Source organism: Neomonachus schauinslandi, chromosome 9 (genome assembly GCF_002201575.2).
Source record: "Neomonachus schauinslandi chromosome 9, ASM220157v2, whole genome shotgun sequence".
Lineage (NCBI taxonomy): Eukaryota > Metazoa > Chordata > Mammalia > Carnivora > Phocidae > Neomonachus > Neomonachus schauinslandi.
The window spans coordinates 62,160,975-62,173,698 of record NC_058411.1 but is presented as its reverse complement, the minus strand read 5'-3'; the positions used below and the strand labels follow the sequence as shown (position 1 = coordinate 62,173,698).

Genomic DNA, 12,724 nt, shown 5'->3' with positions numbered 1-12,724 from the left:
TGGGGAGCATCCCAACTTTTCTAATCTAATCTGAAAGGAGCTCCTCAAAACATAGACAAATGATTTTCTTCTAAAATCCTTTTAAAGAAAATCTATAGAGGGACTGTTCGGTAAGTATAAAAAAATCAACTCATAATGTACAGTCTGATAATCTCTGTTAGATCAGATGTAGCAATTACCTTTTTTTAAAAAAAAAATCATAGTACATGTATTCCTATTGAAGTTTAAACTCTGTTTCTTATAATGTTTGGGCATGCATGGTTCCTTTTTGTTGATGGGAAAAGAAAAATTAGGTCCCACAGAATGCCTTTCTCCCCTGCTATGAGCCCGCCACCAAATGAGATGATCGTGAGTGACAGTGGCTGTTGATGCTGGCACAGACGTGCACGTGGACCAGGTTCATTTTGAATGAGTCAGGCAAGCTCCAAGCTCAAGTGCAGCCTCACTCAGGTGTGCCCGTCTGGCCAGGCCCCTGCTGCCTGGGGAGGTGAAGAGTGCTTGGTCTCTTCCAGGCTTGTCTCAGCTGGGGGTCCGTTGTTAAGATCTGCCTGAAAGCTGCCAAAATGACATTCCCCGGTGTGATTGAGTTTTAATGTAAGATTACAACCATAGATCAAAGTGAGGAGGACATTTGGGCAGGCGCTCTTAAGAATTTTAGAGCCAGAGCATAAAGAAGATAATTATACTGTGTGATTTAGGGTTGTTTCTGCATGTGTCACTCATGAGCAAGGCTTGTCCTCTAGCTTATAAAGTGCTTTAGTTCCCCCCCACCTCAATATTTCCTATTATTTAGTATCTAGAAGACCTTTTAAGGAGTAATTAAAGAAACCAGAACTCTTCTATAAATGGCTTTTCCTGATAAGATCTGCCTTTTACACAGAAAGCATATTCTTTCATTGTGATGTGCAAATTCTGGAACAGAAAAGAGAAAAAAATGGGATGAGAAATCTAATCGAGCCCTTTTGTTCTGGCTTCCCCAGCTCAGATTTTATGGTCAGGTGGGCTTAAGTTTGCCTTTGCGTTGTTGACATATTTTTTAAAAGTCTTAGAATAACAGAATCATGTTCCTTACCTGGAGACCAGTATAGAAATTCCTCTTCAACTTTAGGGTTTCGGGAATGTTCAGCCCTCCTGATGACCTGATATGCTTCCCTTTGTTAACTGAGGGTTGCTCTGCAATTCTGGAGGTTTTCCCTTTCTGCCATGCCTATGGGGGACCAGGTGTGTTTCTGGAAAATTGACCCTTTCTTTGTAACTGACTGGCTTTGTACGCACATAATAATAGGCTTATAGCTCTATGTTTTCTATATTTACTGTGCCGATGGATATATGTTACATGAAATCCTCTTCATGAAATTTGTTTTTAAACTTTAAACATTTTGTCATATGAGAAGTATATGATTTTTTTAAAATATTAGAAACTGTAGAAAATCAAAAGGAAAGCATGAATATGACCCTCAATTTCACCCATGAGGGAATAATTTGCTTTTAATCATGTTACTTAACCCTCCATGTCTCACCCGTCCAATTGGGATAACAAAGAGTCTCCACCCATAATGTAGCTTTCTAGGTGTTCTGTGAGTGTAAACATGTTTATCTGTGAACCACACTTAGAACAGCACCAGGAGCAAAATATGTGTTTGAGAGAGGTTAGCGGTTATTGCTCTTGCTGGGTATTTTATTCCAGATGTTTTTTTCCTAGGCACATGTCAGATCATTTTCATGAGTATGTATGGGCATAAATTCAGTGGCATCATGGTTTTTGAGAACTGCGAGGGGTCTCAGAGTTTATCTAGTTTCTCCACAGGGGATGCGGGAGATCAGGTGGGGAGTTCTCTTCACCTGTCCTTTTCTCAGATCCTACCCAGAGCCTACTGAGTCAGAAACTCTAAGAATAGATATGTGTATTTGGAAGGAAAAATGAGATGATTCTGATGGGTATACTTGTGGATGAGACCCACTGAGCTAGCGCCCAATCTCCTTTCCCAGGTGCAGAAGGGAAGCACCTGAAGGCTGAGTGAGAAGCTTCAGAATCACACAAGTGTGTAGTTAGAACTAGAGCAGAGCCTGGGTCTCCAAACTGCTGGGGCCACTTCTCCCACACAGAGCACCACCAGGCATGTTTAAAGAGATAAGCATTTTGTATGAATTCAGCAGCACAGTAATCGGTTATATCCAGACAGTTGCTGCAAATAGTATTCCATTTTAAGATAAACCGTAAGTTTGGGAGCAGTTAATTCAGGTGACCAAACATGCAGTTGTTGAAAGTAAAAACAAAGCAAAGAAAAACTACTTGTCTTCATTCATTCATTCATTCGTGAAGCATTAAAGCATTCGTATTCTACTGATTCAGTCTGACCTTCACTCATCAGTCTTTATTAGTGAAATTTTACTGCATTTTCCTACATCCTAAGTTTAAATGGTTTGGGGAGACAGTAGAAGAGGAAGTGAGTGAATTTAAAACTTTTTAATGGGCACCTTCCAGTGAAACTTTCAGGATCTTCATGGGTCAAGGTGGAGCTCTGGTGCAGAGCGCTCATATCTGGGGATGGGCAGCAGAATGGGACATTTCCTGTCATTCCAGAAAGTTCGTTTCTCTCGTAAACCGAAACAAAACAAAAACCTCTGTGCTGTAAGTTGGCCTGTGTTTGAGAAACTACTAGAAGAAAAAGCCAAGAGTTTGAAGGCTGCATGAGCTAAGCATGCGATGGTGTGATCTGCAATGTTTCTGAATATTACAGGTACATCTATAGTCTTGTATGACACCACCCTCACCACTGCACATGACTGATTCTGTAAGGATCTACATGGAGGTGTTTAGATGTTTCACCGCGTCTGCTTGACATAAACTAATGATGTAGACTGCTAAACATGGTGACATGATTAAACAGGATGTTAATTAGTGGCTCCTCCAAGAGTCTCAATCCTTCCTTTTAGCAGCCTTTGTTATGCATGTACAAAAGTTAAAGAGACAGAAATGGCTATTGCCTGAGTCGTATCTGCTAATGGCAAATAGGATTCAAGAAAAAAAGCATGTAAGCTACCCAGTAAGACAGATCAGGTCCATCTTCTTGTCCTGGGGGTTGTCCAAAACCATGTCTTTGTGGGAAGGAATATGGCAATTTTCCTGCAAGCAGTAATCATTTGTACTATTACTTAGTTGTCATGTATTGATGATCCCATTTCAATCAAACGTATCTCATTCAGTGAGCTTTTGATGGGAGGAATTTTTGGAAGGGTTTAGGAAGGTTAAATCTGTGAGACATGGCTTCCATCTGGAATGCATTAGCTACAAAGATTTATTAGTCAGAGTGCCTCTGCATAATGTTCCATGGAAAGCGGGCCCTGCATCTAATTTCCAGCATGATGTCTATATGAGGAGTGATCTTTGAAATATCATAGGTGACAATCAAGTTTGTTATAAAAATAGTAAATGCCTAGGGTTTTCATGGTGGCTCGTTTAAATCCCTCATGAGGGCTGCTAAGCAGGTAGTTGATTTGTTGACAAATGATAAAACTTGAGGAATAGCACCATGCATGAAATTTTAAAATGGGATGGCCCTTTTAAGCAGAAAAAAGACTGTTCGGACAATTATGAACGTTTAGTGCTTTCATTTACCTTTTCCCTGGGCACAATAGCATTAGAACATAATAAGACTACTACTCAACTCCATAGAGAAGTGCATCCCCCTTCTGATTAAAATCGTTTTTAAGAGCTGGTGGTGTTGATCGATAAGTGAGGCAGGGAAAGCTTTATAACATCTCCTACATGAGATAGCCTGAGACTACAGTTCTGAGCTGTAATATGATTGGTATAAATTAGAGATTATGGAGGTGCCTAGAATTTCCACCTCTCCTGATTACCTGTGGAAAGAACGCAGAGCTGGTATCGTAGTGCAGGTTTACCTGTGCTGCCATACTTTTAAAAGATAGCCCACATAAAAGCAGAAATGGGGGGGCTTCTGGGTGGCTCAGTTGGTTAAGCGACTGCCTTCGGCTCAGGTCATGATCCTGGAGTCCCGGGATCGAGTCCCGCATCGGGCTCCCTGCTCTGCGGGGAGTCTGCTTCTCCCTCTGACCCTCCCCCCTCTCATGTGCTCTCTCTCATTCTCTCTCTCTCAAATAAATAAATAAAATCTTTAAAAAAAAAAAAAGCAGAAATGGGGGTGACGTCGGAGTTTGGGCTGCAGAAATCAGGATCAGACAGAGGCCAGAAGCCTCCTCAGCTTCCTGCTGAAAAGGCAGTGCAAGCCCTCAGGAGGGCATGCCTCCTCCCCACCTGCCTTGCACTCAGTTGCCAACACGAAGGTAACATAGTGAGAGCAGAGCCAGTCTGACGAAAGCTTTTTATACCATCAGGAGGCAATAATGGCTTACGGTGCCTTCCCTGGCTGTAGCGTATCTTCCTGAAAAGGAAGAGCAAAGGATTAATGCCAGGTGGAGGGCGAGTCGCCGTCCAAATGTTTATCTGTTGAATTTAGGTCACACCACAATGCCCAGTTGTGTCATTCCCTCTCAGTGTCGGAAAAAGTGTTCTGTATCCTGGATACAAGTTCAGTACTAAATTGTCCTCCAAGGATTACAAGGGAAATGCTGGAGCTCAGCAATTTTCTTTTACCCTCGTGTTGGGCTTCTGCGCCATTGGGCAGTTTTGTGCCAGACAACAGAATTGAGAGCGAGGTAGCGCTAGCCACAAAATGCAGGTTAGAGAATGAAAAGAGGCTTTACCTCAAGACCTCAAAGAGCAGGGCTGGGGTTTTTCACCTTCTGTGCGAAACATTTACAGGATCCTTAGCTTGGAAAGTTTCTCTTCTGTATCCACTGTGCATGCTAAGGAGACCACAGCTGGAGCAAAGCCTCCCACTCCCAAGAGAGACACACTCCCAGGAACCCACTTACAGTCCGCGCCTGTGTGAGGTAGGATGTATTTGGGAACCATTAATCTCTTTTTTCGTCCCATCAGGTGTTAGCGGGGAATCCTATTCTTTCTTCCCCGTCAGGTAAAATGATATGGGGTCTCCACACATCCATGTCCTAGACCTACCCCCCCCACAACTCCAAATGATGGAGTCCTCTGATACCCCTTAGTACAAACTTACTCTTAGCACATGTGAGTGCAGCTTGCTTTCTGGGCTGGCTTTGGTAGGATCTGTGGACTGTGCCAGCTCTCCTTCCCAGCTGATGCCTCCTTTTACTGAGGCAGAACGGCACCCACGCCAATCTTCCGCACACCCCTTGTTTGCAGGAGCCTTGTGTTAGTCAAGGTCTCATCATATTCTGGTGTCTTTGTGTATGATTAAATGCAAACCAAAGAAAGCCATAATGGAAGCCATAATGGAAGCCATGAAAGGTTCTCCAAGACACATCGGTTGAGCTTTCTCATCTCTCCCTTTGACATGCGATGAGAAATAGTTTCAGTGCCATGGCTTTTGTGGAGTAGCTAATCCAAGAAGTTTGAATATTCTAGTAAGACCATTTCTGGCCTGCCAAGTTGTCCAAATGACTTCACTAGTCTTTGGTGACATTTGTGTGAATTCCACTCTTCAACATCCACTTTCCTCCAAAGTAATAATTTGGCTTCATTCATTATTCATTTACTTTTAGGCAAATAAAGTCCTGGACCATTTTCACATTTGCTAAAGAGAAACTCCTCCTTTTGATTCAAGCAGTATTCTATTTTTTAAAACTTCAGTGGCTTAGAATTAAATTAATTGCTTAATGTAGACTTGAATGCATGAAAATATCCTGAAGGAAATTCCAAAAACATTTTAAGGAGAAATAATCAGTCTTTCTTTCATGTCACAATCTAAGCTGTTTTTGATATTCTGAATTACTTTAAATTTTCTCTATTTTGATAGTAATTAGTAAAGTTGGCACAGATTTATTTTTTCCGTATATGTCTTGAGATTTGGAACTTCTTTTAAGTCACATAGAGGAAAAAAATCCCTAAAGTTCTGTGAGAGAAGTTCTATGAATAAAGGTTAATTTCACTAAATCTAGCAAAAATTATTTTCATTGCAGTTAAATTCTTGCAAAAGAAAGCATTAACATGTTAATTGTCTTATCTGAAATAGAAATTTAACAGCTTTGGAATGAGATTTGATTTTAGAAAGCAGTGCAGTCCTCCTGTCAACCCTTTCGCAGTGTGAAATTTTAGCTAAATGCTCTGTGATATATGAAAGAAATCTACCAGTCCTTTCAGTCAATTCAATAATAATCAGTAACTAAGTGGCAAAAAAAAAAAAAGTTAACCTGGCTATTTGTTTAAATTGACTAGTCATATGATCCTCTCTTATGTGGGCATGCTATAAGAAAACTCTAAAATATTACTCAAGTGTAAGTGTTAAAATTGATTCACATAATCTGTGAGAAAGTCTGCAAATTGAGTTGGTTGAGTATCACAATCCTGGAGCCTTCCAGTGGAGATCACCATCCGTATTACTACATGGGCGCTCACAATCAAGGTCACCTTAAATTCAAGACCTGGTTAGAATTTGAGATTCATCCAGCTGAGCAGTCTGAGTTAAATCAGTTCATTTCTGATTCATCTATAAAATGGGAATGACTTCCTCTCCTAGTGTTTCTAAGAAGTGTACAGAAGTTAATTATTTCTATGTGGTAGACTGGATCCCCCTTTCTTGTAGCAGCATGTCTTGAAGGAAAACATTGCATAGCCCTCACTTTAAATACTATTTAAATACTATTTATTTCATATCCTCCAACTAGGTCAGGCTCCTTCCCTTTTCTGTGAGCACCCAAGAATGCTCTCTCTTCTCCATAGAATTCTTCATTATAATAAATTCTTCATTAAATTCTTCTCTTGTCACATTTGGTAGACTATAAAGCTCTTTCAGGGTAGAGATTATTTCTGCCTAGTGCCCAACATAGCGCCTGGTACACAGTTGTCATTCAATAACTCTGTGCCGAATGGCTGAATGCATGCATGGAAGCTAGACATAAGGAGACTGCTAGATCCTTCTTCCTGTAGGGATTTTGCGGTAGCACCAAGGATGGGGCCTTCCACACAGTGACTAGAGGGCCCGTTACAGATGTGCTTGTGTGCCTACAGCTGTGTTAGGAGCATGCTATTTTGTAGTTTCTTATCAGTGACATTGGCAATGGAAATAAAGGTGGTTTTATAATTACTCTCAGGACTCCAAGTCTAAACGGTCCCCCTGTGCCATCATGCTGGAGTACAACTTGGGGATCTCTGGATTTTAACCCTCTCTTCCCTCTGGGCAGGTTGAGTTGTATAATGCACTGCCCTACAGGGCAACCCTTATTTCACAGTTCAAGGTAAGCTGGTTTTAAATTGCAACAGGAAAAAAAAAAGTTGATGACAGATAAAAATACATTTAGCATGTATAGTAATACACAAGCAATATAACTAAGTTTCCCTCTCTCTTTTTCTCTCTGTTTTATTTTGCACAATTTTCTAAATCTGGTAACTAGACAACTCCATGTTATAAAAACGAATGTTTGGTTTTTGCACTTGGGGCATGCAATTAATTATTCCCTCAAAACCTATCACTCTCCCTCAAAATGTATATACTTAATTTTTCTTGGAATTCTAAATTGCCTACACATCATAAACTTTTCTAAGCTCTTGGTCAAGTTTTCTTCTGATCTTCCCCCAAACTTCAGGAGTTTCAATGTTGCATTAGCCAAAAGAGATCGATGTTCATCTGATTTTAACTGCTTTGGGGAGTCTGGGCAGTTTAAGAAGCCTATGTTGGTGTTGTATAAATGATTTCTATCAAAACCACTGCTATAACTGTTCTGCCTATTTCAATAAAATAGATTTACTTTGGTGTTTTTAATTTTTAAAAGCCTTTCCATTTGTAGCCTTCTATAGGATTGTTATTGTCAGAAAATAATAGTTAACACCTATAGAGTCAATATGGGCCAGATGTCTTAAAATGTGTTCATAAAAGGTGTTATGGGTTCTAAGTGGGAAAAAAAATCACACCCTGATGGGCAGTAGGGAAAATCGCATGGAGGAAGAGACATTTGGTTAGGATGTATCTTTCCCGTGAGACTTTTGCCCTTAAGCAGAGCTGTTGCCATGTTTTTACCAACAGACCAGTTCCAGTTTGAAATCTGAGCTTGTGCTCAGTATCCAGTGGTGAGGTTATGGGTGTAGGCTATTGCTTTTTATGCAACCTTTGGGAGGAAGCATAGCTTAGGGCAAGCTTAGACGAGAGCCCCTAATTCACATCCTGCTCTGCCATTTCCTCTTGGGGAAGGTGAATTGACCTGACTCTCAGCTTCTTATCTGTAAAGTGGGGACAGGCATAGTTTCAAGTTCATGGGTTGGTTGAGGGTTGACAGCAGTGATTTTTGTGGAACCCGAGGGCTGTGAATGTGTCGTAATGCTTTCCAAGGGAAAGGCTCCTGATGAGGAAACTCTTCTCCCCTTCAGTCACAAATAATGGTGACTTTTACTTGGTTTATTTTTAGCTCTGTTCTTTTCATGGTTGAGCACTAGGTAAACTGGAAATAATCATTAGAGGGAATGAGTTCACGTGGGGATGTGTTGGAAAAGATTAGTAGATTGGATAAACCTGAGCTGTTGTTCATCCTCCATCTCCCGTTAACTGGGCAATAATTAGACAACATTTCTAGAGGCTTTCCTTACCTATACCCTGAAAGTGTTGGACTAGGTCATGCCCACAGTCCAACGGCAGTCACTCGTGCTGCTTGCGGACATCGGATTGTCTTCTCCTCTGGACACAAAGAGAATTGAACCCCTGTGCCCTTGGGATTGGGTAGGACCACATAACTAGCTCCCACCACTGAGCTATTGTGAGTAGAGCTGACATATTTTACACAGGCTTTCACATTTGATCACAAAACTCTCTGAAGTTCCTCTTCCCTTGTCCATGATAGAGTGGTGGCTGCCGTGCAGCCTGGAGGAAAGATGGCATGGAGCAGACTCCCTAGTGACCCAGGATGGACATAGAGCTTGAGTGAGGCATAAGCTACCGTTTTTTAAACCACTCAGAAAGTGACGTTACGTGTTACTGTGGCGTAACACGTCCATCCTGAATTGTTACAGGGACCTTCTCACATAGGGTACCAGGAAAGCCTTAGCAGGAACTCTTGTTGGAACTCATAAGGGTCCTGAGAACTTGCTCTGGATTTGAATGCTAACAGCTCCATGCCCTAACAGCAGTGGGATCTCGTGCTAGTTACCTAGTCTCTCTGAATTTCCGTTTACTTGTATTTAAAATGGGGATAATACTCTTGGCTATCTTTTCAATTAGCAATAATCGCGCCTCGGATAAACCTCATTGGCTACGATACTGCCACTGCGCAAAGCTGTCTTGGCTATCTTTTTTGAGGTGTAAGGATTAAATGAGATCTTGTGTGTAACACATTGTAGAAAATGCCTGGCAGAGAGTGGGGTAATTCTGATGATTGTTGTTTGAATGTTCTGTGCCAATGCTCTTGTCACCTGTCTGTTTCCTATAGTGTCCACTGGAGCCAACTGAGGAAGTTTTTAAGAATTGCAGCAATGGACAGGGGCTTCAAAAGAAAGCAAAGAGGGCTGGACCTCAGCCCTTTTAAGGCCAGCAGCTTCTAATGGGAATTGGAGGTGTCTCTGTTGGTGTGAGATCATGGCATTTCAGCCAGCCCATCTCCAAAAATAGGTTCAAAGCCACTAAAAAAATCTCAAATAAATTCTAAGTAACCATCATCCTACTAGTAATATTTTCCTACAAAAACTTCTTGAGGAAAAGAGATTATGTATTTGTCTCACCTTGGATCTTATAAATTTATGTCATACTTTGTGTCTTTAAAGCTTTCCAACAAACGTTAAATTGATTATCCAATAAAGGCAATAGTTCATTTGGAATATTTACAAGAAAGCCCCCATAGAATGAGCATAATGAGAAAAATAATGAAGCAGTAATTAGAATTCTCAAGGCTAATAATTTTAATAATAATTTATACTTAAACAGCTCTACACATAAGGAGATTTCAAAGGTCTATAAATATTAAGTAAGCTCCGTATGCACTACAGTTCCCAAAACAATGCCTAATATTCCTGAACCCAACATTCCTGAAGTAAATGCCACCAGTATCATTAATCTTATTTTACAAATGGATAAACTGAGGCAAAGAAAATATGCCTGGAGTCATGTAACCCTTGGCAATAGATTCCCGTCTCAAGTACCCATACCTCAAACCAGCCCAATTAGAACCTCACAGTGGAATAATTTATGTTTTACTCTAGCAAAGAGTTCAATTGTGTTGGGGCAACCGCCATCCCTGCTTTATGTGATGTGGCCCAGGGATTTTATTTAGAGTCGTAGTATCTGTCTGAAAACAACGGCAATTTAAATGATAGGTTTTTGCAGCACATGGCCTGTCCCCAGTTGAAGTACAAGGAAAGTTTCACATTGGATTCTGGACATGATGTATCCAAAATGTGTACCCTAGCCAGAAGGTCACTGCCAAACATGCCCTCCTCCTTCTCCAGAAGTGAACCACAGCCATAAAAAGCTATAGTCCCTGCCCACGGTTTGTATAAGCTTTTTTTTTTTTTTTTTCCAGTTCCATTGTGCTCATTCACACATGATATCCCAAAACAGTTAAGTAAAATGAGGGATATTATATCTGTCACACATGAGAAAACTGCAGTTATGGACTCGCTTAATGCATTCATTGCTTTTTGGACTCTGGAGTCCCCTGGGCCATGCCACAAATCTACATGGTGGCCCCCAGTTCCGTATTCTATGTGGGACTCTCTAGCGAGGCCGGCATGTGTATAAAAGGTTCATTATTGTTGTTGTTAATTTTTTTTAAATTTTTGTACCTCAGATGAATTGGGCTTAACTTACGGCAACCGTGGGGCTGCACTGGTCAAGTACATGACAGGACTCCATTGTTGAAATAGCTCGCTCCCGGCAATACAGTGAGAATCTGAGGTCCTGTCTTCTGAATTTATGCCAAAGCAGGGGTGGGTAGCCGGCACATAGCAGAGAGCCTAAGCCACTGCTTCTCTACGATACTTTTGGAGATATCTCCCCCTTTTAATGTTTCCCAGTTCACTTTTAAGATAGAATCCTCTGATCGCTGTGGACTTGCATAATGCTGAAGATAAAGCTCGTGATCATTTGTGCCCATAAATATTGACTGTGGACACAGCTGTGGAACAAGTCATGCAGAGCGTGGCATCCTTCCTCACGGGCCATGCGGGTGGGTGGTTCTTCGAATTACCGTCATGGGCTCTGCTTGGAGAGGAGCTGGGAGCTGTTCCCATCTTCCCGTGAGACACCAAGTGCAGAACTGCCTGGTCCTGGAGGGCACCGTCTGTGCTTGCCTGGACCCCCACACATGTGACCTGAGGGGCCCGGCACATAGTAAGCACTCCACTAATGTTAGCTTTTATTACCACCGCGATGAGTTCTCTTGTCCTCACTGCCCTTCTGCCCCCTGTGGAAATAGTACACAGGGATCCTGCTTTGACTCATTTAAGGTGTGTGTGTGTGTGTGCCGCCTTTAATCACACACCATTAAACTCTTCAAAGGTTTTCACTTGAGTGGTCGATAAACAAATTATGTCTTTATAATATCAATTTGAACTTGTATTTTTAAACCCATAATGACAAGCACTCTGTCAGTGTTCTGAGACACAGTTTTCCTGCCTTGTGCATAGTAGATGCTCAATAAATATTGTGAAATGAATACGTAAGTAAATGAAACCTTTAGTTTTGTCAACCCCATAAATTAAACTATGATATTTAACTATGCTTGAGACGTTATTAAGTGCCCCCGATGCTCAAGAGAGTGAAAACATTTTGAATATTGACATTGTTTTTAAGGAGTTTACAGTAAGTAGGGAGATGAGTCACATGGGATACTAATATCAGGGAACTAAAAAACGGCATTATACATTTATTCAATCATGATGTCTGTTGTTGCCATTGTTAGCTTCTGTCGGGTATGTGCTGTATACCGGGTACTTTTTAAAGAACTCTACATGTATTGTTTAATTCTTACCACCCCCCCCCCCCCACACACACACACAAATCTGTTGTTACTATCCCCAATCTACAAATGAAGAAACTGAAGCTTAGGAAAGTTATGTAAGTTGTCCAAGATCACATAGACTATATGGTAGACCTGTAGAATATAATATGCTTAACCTCTATACACTAAATTTAAAAATGACCAGTATGCTTTGTGTTCTTTTTTAGACAAAACCTATCTTTGATATTCTACTCATTTGTGTTTTCCCTTGTTTTAGTCACATATAAGGTACGATATATATTAACTTTATCAGTATTCGGTTGTATGTGTTCTTAGTTTAGCCTCAAATCCATTGTGTAATCATACAGGATCAATAGATACATCATAGATAATAAAATACTAAATTGTGTGGTGTCTACAATAACTAAAATAACGGTTTAGGGAAAGGAGTGTCTGAGCAGGTGACATGGGAGCTTTTCTAGAAAGATGGGTCGAATCAAGATGCATAGCATATGAGGAGAGGGGTGAAGCGTGAGCAAAAACCATAGAGTCAGGATGAGCATATTCTGGGGGCTTCTAGAGGAGGCAGGAGACTGACTGCCTGCCAAATATTGGACTGTGTGGGAAAGAAGATGGAGCTGTTTGGAGAAGCAAGAGATGGACGATGGACCCAACCTTAAGGTTCTGAAACATGATGGTGGCAGGCTTAGCCACCAACCAGATCTGTTTGAGCACCAAAGCCAAG

General features: G+C 41.1%; 1 protein-coding gene and 1 non-coding gene across 3 annotated transcripts in view; one reads left to right on the top strand and one right to left on the bottom strand.

The window, feature by feature from the left end:
- NPAS3 (neuronal PAS domain protein 3) overlaps positions 1 to 12,724 on the top strand; it is an 840,191-nt gene that overhangs the window by 492,235 nt on the left and 335,232 nt on the right. The gene's annotated exons all lie outside the window — the stretch shown is intronic.
- On the bottom strand, positions 9,188 to 9,323 carry LOC123325979. The gene has a single exon (XR_006540798.1). It is a non-coding gene; the product is annotated as a U4 spliceosomal RNA (small nuclear RNA).